This window comes from Tetrao urogallus, assembly GCF_951394365.1.
Source record: "Tetrao urogallus genome assembly, chromosome: 1".
Taxonomy (NCBI): Eukaryota; Metazoa; Chordata; class Aves; order Galliformes; family Phasianidae; genus Tetrao; species Tetrao urogallus.
The window spans coordinates 132,903,277-132,916,459 of NC_136813.1; the positions used below are offsets into that span (position 1 = coordinate 132,903,277).

Below are 13,183 nucleotides of genomic sequence, written 5' to 3' on the forward strand. Positions count from 1 at the left end.
ACATTGCTTCCTATAACTATGCTACCAAAACTGAAACTGATGGACCTTCTCTGCCAATGGCAAAATTCTCCTCTAGTGCCAAATCAGTGTGCTTCTGCTCTCCAAGGGCACTGTACTAACAAAACTGTCACTGTATTACCTAAATAAACTCTGTATTTTGGATGCTTAGACAATTTGGTGTTATAGGCAAATAAGATGAATTAAAAAGCCAAGCTATATCTGATCATGCAATATTCTTTTGGGTTAACTTGTTGGTTTGGTAGGGACAGCTTTCATTGTTTTTCTCCTCCTCTTTCACGTTTGCTTGTGTTTTCATATCACATATACAGGCAAATGTTGGCTTGAATGCCAAATAAGGGAGAATTGCCCATGGGAATGTTTCTTACAGCCCAGGCAGAGATTTTGATTTTGTGTTGCTGGGCAAATCTCTCCTTTCCAGCAGTGCTTTTCTCTGTACCACCCTCTTTCCTCCTATCAGTTTTGCAAATAATCTTTTCTTACAACAGGAGCTTTATTCTGCAAGTTACTGCTTTCCTGGTAGAAGGTACAAAGCTCCTCCAAACTGGTTGAAGGAAGTAAAAAATTTTTCAGAACCTTTCAGGATTTTCCATCCTTCCTAGTTGACAGTGGCAGTGCATCTCTGACTGTCTGTCTGAAGAAGCCTTGTAAGTTACTGTGGAATAATGTAACTTAATTGTCAGTTTGATATTTTCAGTGCTTCATCAGGAAGTGAGGAAAATAGTTATGTAACAGTAAAAAATCTGTATAAGAGGATATGACTGTAACAAGCTAAGATAGTACTGTTGATATGGGATGCTCAACTTAGAGGAAGCTGGCAACACGTTGGAGAACTAGGAACCAGAGGCTCTGAGTATCCATGTCACTAAGACATGGAGCAGAGTTTGACTTACTCCTCTTTTATTCCCTTAAGTAACTGGCCTATGCTTTAAGATGGAGTCAAATATGGAACATAGTGTATCTCTACCTACAATAAGTGCTCCAAAGCAGCACAGGAAAGTTTCCATTAATGCTGGCAGGTGATACCTGTACAAGCTAGCAAAATGGGTTGAGGCTCTCGATATGCTTGCACTCTATGGTATTTTGTGCTTAGGTATATAGGGGCAGAATCAATCCTCAGCTTGAGAGGGGAGACAAATACTACCATTTTCCATGGATGCCAAAGAATCACCACATGGACCTGAGCAGGGATACCTGAGAAGCTGTTACTGTAACTTTTAAAGTTTGGCCATTCCTAATGATAATGCAGAAAGCCATCGCTAGATTCTCTGAGAATCTGTAACCTTGCAAATGATGAGAGCACGCCAATTTAAGGACAAAGACAAGCACCTGGCACCTGAGAATGAAGGATGGAAACATGATGATAGGTACTTGGAATTAAAGTCAGTGTTGAATGCCCGGTTAAAGCAGACAAGATTTTATTTCTGCATATCTCAGAAAAATGTACTACAGCAAATCTTCAGCTGTTTATTATCTTTGAAGGAGGTTTTGGATAAGCAACACCATGTAACAAAAAGCAGCCTTGGCTGAACTCTTTTGAAGTCATCTCTTCCTCTGCTTAAGGTCTAACCTGCAAAGGAACTTCGCTCTATTCTACCTCACTCTTGTCATTTGGGGGACAAGTACTATGCACGTAACTGAATCAAAAAGGGAAAAAACAATGACAGTAAGATTAACCAAGAGATGATGTTCTGAGCAACTTCCATCACAGAGAAAAGAGTATAAGTCACAAGCAAGTCCAGAGACACAGCCAAGAGTGATACAAAAAGGAATCTGCAGGTTAAGAGGGGCAAGAGATACATCTAAGGCAGGATACTTCCATGTAAAGGCACTCAATGGGGATGAATGCACTGAGCTGATTGGGCCATTCCTTTTATTATTATTATTATTTAGATTTGTTCTTGATGTTAACACATTTACAAAGGTAGCAGATGTCAAGGAGCAGAAAAGGTCAAAAAATAGAGAGGCAGGTCCTAGAAGTCAACATAAAGATTCACTAGGATAAAGACAGAGATCTCTGAAACATGTCTGGAAAACTCCTCAGAATTTTGCTGCCCACATGTATGTTATTTTTACCATGTTTAGTATGTGTCAGCACACACGGAAACACTGCTTGAGCTGCTGCCCACTCATATACATCCTTAAAGCCTCTATGAGCCCAAAAATAAAAGGCACAGCTTGTACCCATTATGATTCAAGATCCCAGGTAAGAAGGTTCCCAGGAAGGAAGGCATGTGTACTCAACAGAGAGATACTTAAAATCTTAGAGGACACAGCTCAGAATATGGTAACTGTTCTGTCTTCCTGCCAGTCCTGCTCTCTGGTTAACCAGTACTGCTTCACCTAGCCAGGTGGGAGTGGGCCAGAATCTCCTGAACATACATGCTGACTCACATTTGAGTCATATCTGATCATGCCACCAAGTTAAGGAAATATTGCTGGAGGAATATGTTTAGGGGCGTTCCAGATGCTGAATCCAACACGCTTTGTAAACTAGGAGAGGATAACATTTGCATTCTGGGAGAACCAGTTTCAGTGTTTTAAGGGCAATGTATAACAGTCAATAGTGTACTACAAAATGCTGCCCATCTTGAAATTCTGAAAGTTTTGAAGAGAGAATGACTTGGCCCTAAAGATCTGTAAGAACAGAGGCCAAAATATGAGCAAGAAGATTAAAGGCTTTATACCATCACAGTGGTATTGAAGACCCTTGAAAGAGCCCTGGCTTAGAATATTTTCTGATACACAGTGACTTAGAAGAAAATAATAAGGCGAGCTAATAAATTCAAATCAAAGTTTCAGTAGAAAAATCCCAAGAAGAGGCATCAATCCCTCCTTGTCCCTGTGGAACATTAGAGATAGAGGACCACTTTGAGAAGTTTGAGCTACCTGGTTCTTTTTGGCTGATTTTCTGACAACTACAAGGGAAAACTACATCAGAAAAAATAGCACCTAGAAACAGGGGAACTCCATTAGGATCATATGCATCATATGCATCATATGCATTATATCATATGCATATCATATGCATTATGCATCATATAGTGAATTAGTAAATCCAAGGAGGCTCCATAACTGCTGGGCAGTACTTATAGAAGTCTGATTATTGCTGGGATGATAGCATGGGCAGGTGGCATTCCCATTACTTAGCCATTTTTTACACTACAGGATACACTGAAGCTCTAATCCGTGTTAGGAAGTCCAAGCTGAGTTTCTCCCTGCCTTTGAGAAGCGAAACTTTTTACTTTCCAGCAAGCCATGTTCTGTTTGTAGGAAGGAAGCTAGTTTTGTAATCCTTTGCAAGGCAGAATCCAGCCTGGCTTGATAGGAAGAACTGGTAATCAGCTTAACGCACACAGTTATTGGTGCTTTGTTAGGTAGAGCTGTCTCAGTTAACACAATGCTGTATTGGCCACATTTCTAATTTTGCCTGGCAGCCTTAGTTTTGAAGAGATGAGAGGAAATCCGAGACTGTAGCACCGTGACATGATTGCATCTTGGTATTTCTCACAAAATCAAACTGGTCAGATACTTATGTTACCTTATGTGACTAAGAATCACTAATAGGATTTTTCCACTGAGGAGAACATAGCTTGTGTTGGAAGCTCTTAAGAGACCACTCGCAGTAGTTGGTTGCTAGTGATGAATGTCCGCTGGTTCTCTGATTGCTGTTGATGATCAGAGAATGAAAAGTTACCCACGAAGATGCCATATCTGCTGGAAACTTGTCCACTGGCTCTCCCATGAAGAAGGGGGTGATAAATCACCACTTGCTTTTTATTACTTATTCCAGGAAGGATGCCTCTGAGAATCTGCAGAGTTCAGCTGAGCTGGCAGCAGTGCTGTGTAATTAATTTGCAGCTCTAGAATATTGGTCCTCTTGAGCTCAAGGCTTGTATTCTGAAGTCCTCCAAGAGTGTGGTCTACTTCAGCCACACTGCATCTGTAGCATTCTTAGGCACAAAATGATGGTGGAAAGAGACATTCTGAGAAAATTACCTCACCATACAAATATAATTAAGATTCAGAAGGGAATTAAATTAAAAGTATGTTCATTAGGAATACCAGGCAGGCAAACAGTGCTTTGATTTTGTTGCTACAGAGGGGGAGAAAGAACGGAAGGATTATTTCAGCTTTTTGGCCACTTTAATCTTGACTGGCTGTCAAGATTAGGGCACAAATAAGGCAGCTGCAAGACAATAGCACTACTGTTCTGGAGATGTTTATTTCACACGTGGGTCACTCACAAGCTGAGACGTGGTCTAAGATGACACAAGTTTCAGGAATACCAAGAATTTACTAGGTTATAGGAGAAGGAGACATCCAGAATTTATCAGTGCCACGGAGATGTGATTAGAAGCCATGCCACTGGAGTTTCTCTTGTGTGTGTAGTGTAAAAAGCTGAAAGACCTGAGGAAGCTGAGTAACACATGTCCTTGTGCAGGGAGAGGAAAAGTCAGGGTTCAAAATTAGCCTGGCTGCTGGCAAGTGATAGCCTGCCATGACACCGAGGAGTTACCACAACCCCCTCCAGAGTCATCTCTCTGCCACTGCTGTGTGTGGTTTTAATCATAAATACTCCAGAGATAATCCACCTGCCACCAAAGTCTGTCAAGTTATGATAAGACCTGGCAGAAATGTATCTGCTATTTCTCTGACAGTGAGTATTACTGGATTGCAGATGGCATAATTCTCAATTCCTACAACCTTACAGCAAAATCAAATTATTAGCAGGATTTTTTTTTTTTTTAAAGCCAGGCAAGCTGTTCAAATGCTGTATTCTTTCATTAAGTGCACATTTCTTCGAGAATTTGTGGGAATATTATGAGTTAAACTAGCCAGAGTTATTTTCTTTGCTACAAGAGCATTTTCTATCAGAAGAATGCTGAAATATCCTGCAGAAACATGGCAGTGTTGAAAAATACATTTCAGAAATGTTAGTGAAGTTAAAATCTGACATTTTACCCTTGCACATATCAATACGAGTTTTCGTGTCAATTAGAGTTACTGTTTCAATTAGAGATGTTATGTAACTATGAAAAAAAACCAGTCTGCTTGGGTGAAGCAGTGGAGATTTTTGGGATCATTTCCACATGCTGAGATGTGGTTTTAGCATCTGTTACAAAAGAGCACCACCCTACAGGAGAACAGGGAGTCAGCGCATATGATGCTGCTTTTACTGGGGCAAATGGTGAACAGCTTGCTGATTTCCTTGGGAAGAACGATGTAACAGCCTAATCCTCCAGCAGCCCTGCAGAAAATCTCCTGCCCTGGGCAACTACATTTTTATTTAGTGCAGTACGAGGAGTTGCCATTACCTTTCTGCCAGCACTATGCACGTCAATTTACATGCAGTGCTAGCACATACAAATGCAAGATATATATATTTATGTATCACACAGATTCCATACGATCTCAGATCTCAGGCTAAGTATTAGCATTTCTGTGTGAACAAAAGCCTATCCCAAAACCAGTTAATAGTGTCGAGGAAACTTTTACAGCAAGTGCGTTTTCCAGCTGCTTTTTCCCCTTTATTTCCTATGTATTCTAAGATTTTGAAATTCTAGAGCTCGCTCTACTAATTAGCTTCAAATATGCAAATCATACCAATTTGAATAGGTTATTAATTAATTTCATATATATATCCATGAAATTGTGAGACAGTTATCTTACACTTTCAAACGCTTAAGGTAAATATAAGGGAAGTCAATTGCTCTAATTTGGCTATGCAAATTACCTTAGATTGACAATTACTGGGCAGTTAATGAAAGAATCCCTTTATATACAGCTGAAAGCTCTGTTTTTTTCATGACTTTCAGAGGAAAAGCAGAACAATTGGTAAAGTATATCCATGCAAATTGTTCATAATTTTCAGGATGTTTTAATAATCCTTCTCATTAGCTCTGGGTAAATGATGAGTTCAAGTCTTATGGTAATCAGACTTGGGGTGTTCCTATGAAACAAGAAGATATTAAACACTCAGAGATGCAGCACTCATCTTCAGGTACAAGTACAGGACTTGAAGAAGCAGGTGCAGCTTGCCTATGTTTTGTTATTTGTATTTTGTGTTACAGGTAGACAAACAAAGCCCTAGAACAACTAGAAATGAAGGCTCCGAAGATAAACTAAGTCATGAAAATAAATGTTGAAAGGCCAGTAGTATGCAGAAACTTACAGTTTTAAAGGTGGAGTAATTTAAAAGATTTTCTACTCTGAATATCAGCTGAGGAGAGGTTTCAATTGATTTGAACACCTCTGCCTGATTCCATACTTGATAGAGTGGACTTTTTCCATTCCGGTTCCCTTCTCAATTGCCCCATACGTGGTCCACAGAACAAACATTCCAACAGGAGGTAATGAAGTTATCCCAGCCCAGAGCAGACTGATGACTCTGGGAGCCACTGAGCAAGACTGGAACAGACAAAAAGTGAGAACAGAGAGTTCCCAGGTCTCCAGATTTCCTCTGCTCAGTTACCATCCATGCCAATTGTCTCCTCACTGCTGTTTCTAAATAGTCCAGCAGGTCTCACTATCTTTTCCAGATAAAAAGTTAACATGGTTTTTAAGCACCCAATTCAGCAGTGTATTTAGCATTCTGATGGAACAGACAGACTTCTTCTCCTCCGTTTCTTTAGGAAGATTTACATTATCTCTTACGTTGGTCATTCTGCTTTTTCTCTCTCTTTTTTTTTTCTTTTCTTTTTTTTTTTTCTTCTTCTTTTCTTTCTAGTGTCTGGGAGGGAGTGAGGGAAATCGAGGTAATCCAAATGGAGCACAGCCTGGTTCTGGTTTTGAATCATTCCTGAAGACTGTTCTTTTCATCTCCAGGTTCTCCCATTCCAAACACCTAAACAGATTCATCATCTTGGCTTCTTATTTTAATATTATTTTGAAAACACAGCTGCTTTAGAGGGCTACAAATAGAGAGTGAACCTCTGACATGACTTGTCTGTTAAGGTTTTTGTTTACTAAGACCATACCACTGATTGGACAAAGGAGAATGGTTTTAAGCTAAAAGAGGGGAGATTTGGATTAGATATTAGGAGGAAGTTCTTTACTCAAAGGGCAGTGAGGCTCTGGCACAGCTGCCTGGAGAAGCTGTGGATGCCCCATCACTGGGCTTTTCAAGGCCAGGCTGAATGGGGCCCTGGGCAGCCTGAGCTGCTGGGTGGCAGCCCACAGTTGGGTGGGCTTTGAGGTCCCTTCCAACCCAAACCGTTCTGTAATTCTGTAATTTTGGTCTTGAAACGAAACAGAAAGAGGCTGTTCAAAACATTCATCTCAGTCTTGGTTGCTTTAAAGCGATGCTGCTGTGTGCTGTACAAGGTGCAGCCTTTTCCATTCCTCATGCCATCCTGCAGCCTGTCTTGGAAAGGGTAATAGCAGTAAAGCTCTTCTCTAAGATGACTTTCCTGAGGAGCTTTCCTTGTCTCCAATATCCTGTAATACTCCATTGCACTGAGAGGATGTGTATCATCCCCTGGCTTCATATTACCTGGAGGCTGCTGATTTCATAAACAAAGCAGATTCCTAGAAGCAAGTCCATCCTCTGTCGTGGCTATACTTCAATGTGCTCAACATTTGAGCCCCTTCTTCTACAGCTACTTGTTAATTATTCATATATTAGCTGATAGGATCACATGGTGTGGGAAGGGGATAAAGAAGAAGAAATAATAAAGAACAGAATGAAACTTGGTGCCCTCTGCATGTTGGTGCCACTGGGTTTCTCTGGGCAGCCTCACGTGCACATGGCAGAAAGGAGTAAACTTCTGGATTTTGTAGGGCTCCATCTGTCCAGAGGTTTGCTGTGAGTTCAATACGAATGGTTTACAGAGATGCAGCGAATCCAGTAAAGTGCACATTTGCAACTCCTGTGCAACTAACAGAGAATTACACCAGTGGTGTTACAGGTCAGAAGCAGGCCTGTGGTTTGCTGTAAAATCCAGTCTTTAGTCTGGCAACTCTTCCAGGCACAAAGGGAGCCAAAGGGAGACTAGATCATGTTTTCCCAAGGAGGAACACAGGCAGCCTACCAGCTCAAAGACTCTGCACTGTTGCCAGGATCCTTCCTTTGGCAAGCCCAAAGGCTCTTGGGCAGGGTGAAGATGAATTAACCAAGTTATGCTTTGATGAAGGTTAAAGAAACTGCACATCTCATTGACACCAGGAGAAAAAAACACCTACTTTTCTCCAAATGCAACAGGACTTTGCTTTGCAAGTGCCAGTGGGTACAGATGGAAGAGAAGACCCTGTTACTTTTAAGTAATGGATCTCTGCTCAAGAGAGGCTAGCTAGGGACACCAGCAGCCCAAAAGAGAGAGTTTACAATGGACCATTTTCATTTAAGATTTGTATCAGTTAGGATTTCATTCATACGCTGTGAATTCATTGCTTTTTCAATTAGAAAGTTATTTAATATTGATGCACAACATGAAGTTTCCTAGAAAAGAAATGCTTTCTCATGCACACTCTATCTCTGTCTGTTAATATGGGAATCATTCTGGGATTCCAATTCCAATCTCCAGCATTATCGAAGCATGTTAGACATGGTCATTTGGAGACTGCAGCTACCTGTTACAAAACAACTGAGCAATATTTTTTTGCTCTGCACCTCTTTCCTAGAATAGATGATTATGGATTTGATGAATTTGTCAGTTAAAAAAAATTAAAAAAAAAAGTTAGGGATAGTTTGGATGAAAGATAATTCCCACTGGGTATGATTTACTGTGCCCAGACTGGGCAAACAGATGAGACAAAATCCCCAGCTCCAAATATCAATTTATTTTATTGTCTTTCTACTAACAAGTGTTTCTTTACTGCCAAGGCATCTTTGCCTTCTTGTCTGTTCAGCTTAAGAAAAGAAGTCGCTTGATGTGGCATTGGGCAAAGCAGATTTTCTCCTAGTCTGCAGCCAGGCATCTCCTATTTTAAAAGTGGATTTTGAGACAGAAGACGAGGATGGGACCAGCTGGGATGTCCCATTGTTCTGCAACATGGCCAGTTGTAGTAGCAATTAGAACCAGACCCACAATCTTGGCTATCAATCATCAGTTGACCATAAGAAGCAATCTAGTGTCTACAGCTAGGTCATCTGGATGCAGCTGGGAATGGGTCCCACTTAGCAGATGTTTAGGAAGATACATCAAGCAGAAGTCATTTTCTTGGCATCTTGTGCCAGACAGTTCCTGTGAAGAGAGTGGTGTGGGATCTGTGTAGACACTATATTGTCTACATTAGAAAGAGTAAAATTAGTTGCGTTTACCTTTGATTAAAAATCTGTCTGGGAGGTCACATTCTCCTGCCTATCAGCAAAAAAACACGTTGAGGGATTAATATAATGGGAACCTCAAAAACTGCTGTTGATCTGTACACTTGGGTGTGCAGAACGGTACACATCACCGTGCTGAACTGCTGCTGAGTGCCTGGCACAAAAACGCCACAAAGGCTTCAGCCTTTCTCCTGGGCTGATGGAATCTTGGCTGAGGAAAGAAAGGGAAAATCACTGACAGAGTAGGTGGAGGTTGCTGCCTTGCTGAAAATTAATCCCAGTGCTTCTGAGAATGGAAAGCATGATCCCTGCTACTCAAGATTTTAGTAAAATTTGGGGGAAGAAGCTAGGGGTAAGAAGATAGGGAGGAAGAGAAATTTAAAAAGGAAGACATGTAAAATAGTTGTCTTTTTATTTTTTCCCCTTCTCTTTCACCTTTGCTGCTTTCATTGCAACTGGCAGCGCAATCTGGAACCAGTTAGCAGATCTCTAACTACGCATAATAGTAAGAGATGGTGCATACAATGAGGTCTTGGAGAACTGATGCTAAAATCTCTGGTAATTTGGAAGAACACCAGAAGCTTTTACAACGTACCTGAATGAATGAAATACAGGGAACTGCGCACCCTTTATTACTTCGATCTGAATATTCAGAATAGCAGTGCTGGAAAATTCCTTAAGCGTTCCAGGCAAAATTGGTCTTATAAAAAGGAGAATTAAATGCCGGAAAGCATCTTTCCTGGCTTCAAGGAACAGCCTTAGATGACAGAGCTAGCTGGATCTGAACTCAGCTGAGCACTCTTCTGAAATTCTAGTTTTTGGTGCTTGGGAAGCTATCACTAAGTAATGTTAATTTGCTCAGAGATGATTTAAGGAGTCAGAGCTTTTCTATGGATTCATAGAAAGATATTCTATGGGAGTTTAGGGAAAGTTACAAGAAACTTTTTCTAGCCAACAGAAATGACTTATCCTGGCTGGGAAGCCAATGGAAAATATAACCAGCTTGGGGCAGTTCTAATGTTATTTTCTCTTGAACATTTTAACTGCCTTTGAAGAAAAATGCATTGGCATTAAAAAGAAAATGTAAGTGTATTTGTATTGCAACTGCTGATACAAGAATACTGTAGCTTTTTTTTTAACGTGATACACAGAAAAAGGAGAAGAAAACTGGATGTGGCTTTTTAAAGAACACTTTGTACTTAAACACATGTGCCACACACCTATGTCACCACTGAACCAGTTCAGGACAAGGCCTGTAGTACTCTGTGTTCTCACTATTAGCCGTTGAAACAATAATTTGTAGTCAAATATGAAATGGTGACTCTTTCCCTAAAAGACTTAAAATGTACAAAGGTGTTGGGTAGGTCAAAAGCAGCAGGAATTAAAAGCAACACCCCATTTCCCAGTCCAGTCCCTGAGTTTTGAAGTGAGCTCTGAATGTTTTCACCCAGGAGGACTCCAGGCAGGATTGTACAGCTTATAAGGCTTACAGCTATAGGGCTATCTAACTTCCTTTTGACTGCTTTTATATTTAGGTTACAGGAATATGTTCTCCTGGGTTTTTTATCTTCTGTTTCTCATATTTTAATTAACCAGCATGTATGTGGTTAAATTTACATGGTTAAGACAAATATTGTTTTTACGTTGTTCTAAAATCTCTTGTTTTTATGCTGCTCTGAAATCTCCCCTCCATTAAGATACATTTGGATAATTCCAAGCACCTGAAGTAATGTTTAAATCAACCAGAAGTCTTGTGGAAACTGCAATACTGAGGTGTTTCCTCAAATCTAGGTGTTATGGAGAGTCTGACAACGGGGAAACAACATACTTTGTTCCTACAGTGCATTGCTAAGATTGTTAATCACCAGCAACAGCTCAAGTAGGTAAATGAGGAAGTAGTCATTGGCATTCACTACTCCCTTTTCTGCAAAAAAAAAAAAAACACATTTTTTTCTGTTTGCCCATATTTCATATATATATATGTATATATGTATATATTATTTTTTTTAACAGAAAATCTGTCCCATTGCCAAAAGCACTTCTTTGAATGGGCAAATCTTTCTTCAGACCCTGGAAATGCATTCAGAATACCAACATTTCTTAAGCCAAAAGAGAAAAAAAATAAAGAAGAGGCCCCATCTTCATGACAAAAAAATACACAAACAAAACCAAAACACCCCTGTTCAAACATGGTTGTGCTCAGATAGTCTTACCGTACTTCCTTCTCACCAATATGTGCTAGAATTGTTGGTTAAATGTGGAAGGTGGTCAAATTTGAATTGATCTGAGCCTAATTTGGGGAAGAGCTGAGGGCAGCTTTGCTGAAGATCACCAAAGGCAAAATAAAGCTCCATATACCACTGCTACAGCTCACAACCATGCTTCAACGTGGCTTCTTGCATAGGGAATCTGTGGTGTGTTACCTGGGTTATTCTAGTGATAAAAACACTACCAGGCATTAAAAAAGGCAAATTCCATACCCCCCACCCCGCAACAATTTCATCAGTGGTTTTTCCAAAAAGAAAACAAGTCACATATACGTACATATACACACACACAGGGATAGCTCAGGACTACATACAACTTCTAGGATGGCAGCAGTAGGGGTATGACAACACGAATGTCAAAAGAAGCCATTGTGCTTCTCCAGCCCTTTGCTACATCATTTGGAGGCCTCTGCTACCCAGGTGGCATTTGAGAAAGAGATGGGAGGGGAGGGGGAAGGAGGTCTTTTCTGCCTTTTCCTGGAGGGTTGGGCAGACGAACTTGCAAGTTCTAGGAACCGCAAAGGTTTGTGTGACTGGTGGCAGCTGATGGCCAAAATTTGAGCAGCAAAGGGCGTGGAAGCAAAGAGAACCAGACAGGCAGAGACAGAGAGACAGACAGACAGACGCAGCGACAGAGATGAGTGCCAGTCCCAACTGAGGTGCAGGCTAGATGTATGTCGTCCTTCCACCGATCCTTGCTCCCATTGCGGGGTGTGTGTGTGTACAGGGTTGTGTCAGCGGGGCCCCCTGCTCCAGCCCTTGCAAAGACGGAATGCCCCAGGGCAGTTCTGCCCAGGTAAGGGCTGCAGGATTAGAGCCACTGGTTCTCTGCCTTCAGACACATTGATTGAGGGTGAAAATGAACTCGTGAGGTTTACTGTGGCTGGAGACGAGGGAGAGGAAAGCGAGGCAGAAAAGGAAGAAAGGAAGGGGCGGGTTAAAAGGGAAGAGTGCAGGAGGAGGTGAGAGGGAGACTTGAGTATAGGCTGTCAGATATTCCAAAGAATGGGAGCGGGAGCCCATGACAAATCAAATGAAGCCTCTTGACACCAAAAGCAGGATGACTGTAAGGAAAGCCTCCATGCGTCTGGTTTAAGCCTGAGCTGCTTTGTTCAGAAATAAAAGACTAAAGGGGAAATCTGTGCACAGATCTCCAAGTACTCTTGTCATCTGAACACCTTGGTATCTCCCTTACTGCATCTGTCCTCAGAACTCAACACAGCTGCAACCTCCAGATGACTTCCTATCAGTACTTGGGTATTTTCAGAAATGCCTCATGTAATGTGCTCAGGCCTCCTGAACCTTGTAGACAAACAGCTAACCATACCTAGCAGGTCTGGACACAACAGACCTTTCCAGCATTTTCCAGAGGAAGGAAAGCAGCAAGATGGGTTTGGGGTTTCTCTAACCTTCTTCATAGGGTAGTCATTTCCTGAAACCCATAGTTACAGCAGTAGGTTTGGAACTAGATGACCTTTAAGGTCCCTTCCAACCCAAGACATTCTACAGTTCTATGTCTCCCAGATGCCACCATGGATAAGATCACACACCACACTGCACCTTCCTGTTTTCTCCTTCTGTCATCTCTCCCATTTAAAAAAGCAACAACTAATCAAACCAAAACCAAAAT

At 41.2% G+C, this 13,183-nt stretch overlaps 1 protein-coding gene across 1 annotated transcript in view; it reads right to left on the minus strand.

Moving 5' to 3' along the window:
* CACNA1C (calcium voltage-gated channel subunit alpha1 C) overlaps positions 1 to 13,183 on the minus strand; it is a gene marked incomplete at both ends in the record, with an annotated part of 471,149 nt that overhangs the window by 32,138 nt on the left and 425,828 nt on the right. The gene's annotated exons all lie outside the window — the stretch shown is intronic.